At 31.1% G+C, this 4323-nt stretch overlaps 2 non-coding genes across 2 annotated transcripts; both read right to left on the reverse strand.

Annotated features, from left to right (window-relative positions):
• Nucleotides 1–209: 209 nt before the first annotated feature.
• Nucleotides 210–388, reverse strand: LOC127012371 (5.8S ribosomal RNA). Its single transcript, XR_007765869.1, has one exon. It is a non-coding gene; the product is annotated as a 5.8S ribosomal RNA (ribosomal RNA).
• Nucleotides 389–1858: 1470 nt separating this feature from the next.
• Nucleotides 1859–3853, reverse strand: LOC127012373 (small subunit ribosomal RNA). Its single transcript, XR_007765870.1, has one exon. It is a non-coding gene; the product is annotated as a small subunit ribosomal RNA (ribosomal RNA).
• Nucleotides 3854–4323: the final 470 nt, after the last annotated feature.

Here is a 4323-nt window from a genome sequence, read left to right on the forward strand (position 1 = left end):
AGACATTTCTCAGTATCATTTGATTGAAAAAGAAAATATTTCTCTTCGTTTTTCACATTCAAATTATTTACTAATGTGAGATAATGTTTTTCATATATTTTTTAATATTATGAATAAAATAATTAAATTATTATTATCCAATAATATACCATATGCTTATAAAATTTCATTATAAAATTTGTATAAGCAACTTAATTAGCATAGTCTTACAACCCTCAACCATATGTAGTCCAAGCAGCACTATAAAATTAATTAAAGTACATAACAGCATGGACTGCGATATGCGTTCAAAATGTCGATGTTCATGTGTCCTGCAGTTCACACGATGACGCACAGTTTGCTGCGTTCTTCATCGACCCATGAGCCGAGTGATCCACCGCTTAGAGTTTTATAAATTGGTTTCTTAATTTTGTCAAATATGTTTTTATTGAAAGAAATTAAAAATACACCATTTTACTGGCATATATCAATTCCTTCAATAAATTTATTTTTATACCTAAAACGAATGCTGCGAAATGTCTTAGTTTTATATAACCAATATATATCAAAGTATTTCTTTTTAAATTGCATTTATTGTAAATAAATATATATATATATATATATTAATACTTTTTTAGCGATATAAATTGAAATTTATATAAAACATTAACCTGTATAAAACCAGGTACAACATTGTACATTTTAGGTTGTTGCATTATCCAATGTATGCGCATAACTGAGATGAACAATACATATCGCAACGCGTGTATATTATGGTCCATATACACACAGTATTTTAATTGTGTTTATATACAATAATAATTTAATATTATTATTTTAATAATTCGATTTGCTTGTTCGAATTTTTATTTGTTTGTTTTGGCTGCTTATTATTTCTCTCATATGTATTAAATACAATATATAATTTTAATATTTGCATTATTTCGATTTGCTTGTTCGAAATTTCATTTGATCTATATTAGATCATATACATTTTGGCAATTCATATTTTATTTGTATTACTATAATGTATTTATTATAATATAAACAAATATTTTATTAACGGTAAGGATATACAATAATAATTTAATATTATTATTTTAATAATTCGATTTGCTTGTTCGAATTTTTATTTGTTTGCTTTGGCTGCTTATTATTTCTCTCATATGTATTAAATACAATATATAATTTTAATATTTGCATTATTTCGATTTGCTTGTTCGAAATTTTATTTGATCTATATTAGATCTCATATACATTTTGGCAATTCATATTTTATTTGTATTATTATAATGTATTTATTATAATATAAACAAATATTTTATTAACGGTAAGGATATACAATAATAATTTAATATTATTATTTTAATAATTCGATTTGCTTGTTCGAATTTTTATTTGTTTGCTTTGGCTGCTTATTATTTCTCTCATATGTATTAAATACAATATATAATTTTAATATTTGCATTATTTCGATTTGATTGTTCGAAATTTTATTTGATCTATATTAGATCTCATATACATTTTGGCAATTCATATTTTATTTGTATTATTATAATGTATTTATTATAATATAAACAAATATTTTATTAACGGTAAGGATATACAATAATAATTTAATATTATTATTTTAATAATTCGATTTGCTTGTTCGAATTTTTATTTGTTTGCTTTGGCTGCTTATTAATTTCTCTCATATGTATTAAATACAATATATAATTTTAATATTTGCATTATTTCGATTTGCTTGTTCGAAATTTCATTTGATCTATAATAGATCTCATATACATTTTGGCAATTCATATTTTATTTGTAATACTATAATGTATTTATTATAATATAAACAAATATTTTATTAACGGTAAGGATATTAAAACATTAATGATCCTTCCGCAGGTTCACCTACGGAAACCTTGTTACGACTTTTACTTCCTCTAAATAATCAAGTTCGGTCAACTTTTGCGAAACAACCGTAACACGCAAGGCGTCACAGTGATCACGTCCGGAGACCTCACTAAATAATTCAATCGGTAGTAGCGACGGGCGGTGTGTACAAAGGGCAGGGACGTAATCAATGCGAGTTAATGACTCACACTTACTGGGAATTCCAAGTTCATGTGAACAGTTTCAGTTCACAATCCCAAGCATGAAAGTGGTTCAGCGGTTTACCCGGACCTCTCGGTCTAGGAAATACACGTTGATACTTTCATTGTAGCGCGCGTGCAGCCCAGGACATCTAAGGGCATCACAGACCTGTTATTGCTCAATCTCATTATTGCTAGACGCAATTTGTCCATTTAAGAAGCTAGTGTCCTTATAATGGGACAAACCAACAGGTACGGCTCCACTTATATAAACACATTCAAACACAATAAACATTTTACTGCCACCATGAATGAAGGCTATATAAGCTTCAACACCATAATCCTGAAGATATCTATTTAATATATTTGAGTCTCGTTCGTTATCGGAATTAACCAGACAAATCACTCCACGAACTAAGAACGGCCATGCACCACCACCCATAGATTCGAGAAAGAGCTATCAATCTGTCTTACACACTTATGTTCGGACCTGGTAAGTTTTCCCGTGTTGAGTCAAATTAAGCCGCAGGCTCCACTCCTGGTGGTGCCCTTCCGTCAATTCCTTTAAGTTTCAGCTTTGCAACCATACTTCCCCCGGAGCCCAAAAGCTTTGGTTTCCCGGGAAGCGACTGAGAGAGCCATAAAAGTAGCTACACCCAATTGCTAGCTGGCATCGTTTATGGTTAGAACTAGGGCGGTATCTGATCGCCTTCGAACCTCTAACTTTCGTTCTTGATTAATGAAAACATCTTTGGCAAATGCTTTCGCTTAAGTTAGTCTTACGACGGTCCAAGAATTTCACCTCTCGCGTCGTAATACTAATGCCCCCAAACTGCTTCTATTAATCATTACCTCTTGATCTGAAAACCAATGAAAGCAGAACAGAGGTCTTATTTCATTATCCCATGCACAGAATATTCAGGCATTTGAAGCCTGCTTTAAGCACTCTAATTTGTTCAAAGTAATTGTACCGGCCCACAATAACACTCGTTTAAGAGCACTAATGCAGGTTTTTAAATAGGAGGAACATATGAAAAAATACAAGTATCTAAGCACATGTAAGAACTCCACCGGTAATACGCTTACATACATAAAGGTATAGTACTAACCACAATTGTAAGTTGTACTACCCGTATGAAGCACAAGTTCAACTACGAACGTTTTAACCGCAACAACTTTAATATACGCTATTGGAGCTGGAATTACCGCGGCTGCTGGCACCAGACTTGCCCTCCAATTGGTCCTTGTTAAAGGATTTAAAGTGTACTCATTCCAATTACAGGGCCTCGGATATGAGTCCTGTATTGTTATTTTTCGTCACTACCTCCCCGAGCTGGGAGTGGGTAATTTACGCGCCTGCTGCCTTCCTTAGATGTGGTAGCCGTTTCTCAGGCTCCCTCTCCGGAATCGAACCCTGATTCCCCGTTACCCGTTGCAACCATGGTAGTCCTAGATACTACCATCAAAAGTTGATAGGGCAGACATTTGAAAGATCTGTCGTCGGTACAAGACCATACGATCTGCATGTTATCTAGAGTTCAACCAATATAACGATCTTGCGATCGCTTGGTTTTAGCCTAATAAAAGCACATGTTCCATAAGGTTCATGTTTTAATTGCATGTATTAGCTCTAGAATTACCACAGTTATCCAAGTAACTGTTAACGATCTAAGGAACCATAACTGATATAATGAGCCTTTTGCGGTTTCACTTTTAATTCGTGTGTACTTAGACATGCATGGCTTAATCTTTGAGACAAGCATATAACTACTGGCAGGATCAACCAGAATAATGTTTTTATTCATATTTCATTCATATTTTTTGAATAGAAATTAGCAATATATATGTTGTTATAGATTTTATTTCTATCGAATACGGCCATTTTTATATAGCATTCGTATACGTTTGTTTTCCAATTTATACTTGTTTCGCCACTAATAATAACAAGTTTTTATTGATGTCAAAAAGAATCATATTCTTTATAAACACAATATTTATTTTTCATATATTTTCTTTATATATGCACATTTCATTCTAAAATATCATTTTTGTTCGACATACATAATATATTGTATCCACACATGTACAATTTTTGTTTAACCAATATAAGATATTGAGTTAATCATTTGTATTTTGACGATAAATTTAAAATTTATCTATATATATCCATATAAGTCTCTGGTAATATATAAAATAGAACCGAGTGTATATATATAATTATTACTACTATATTTATTTCTTAAATAATATATACTTATAT

Source organism: Drosophila biarmipes, unplaced genomic scaffold (genome assembly GCF_025231255.1).
Source record: "Drosophila biarmipes strain raj3 unplaced genomic scaffold, RU_DBia_V1.1 ptg000059l, whole genome shotgun sequence".
In the NCBI taxonomy this organism is placed as follows: Eukaryota; Metazoa; Arthropoda; class Insecta; order Diptera; family Drosophilidae; genus Drosophila; species Drosophila biarmipes.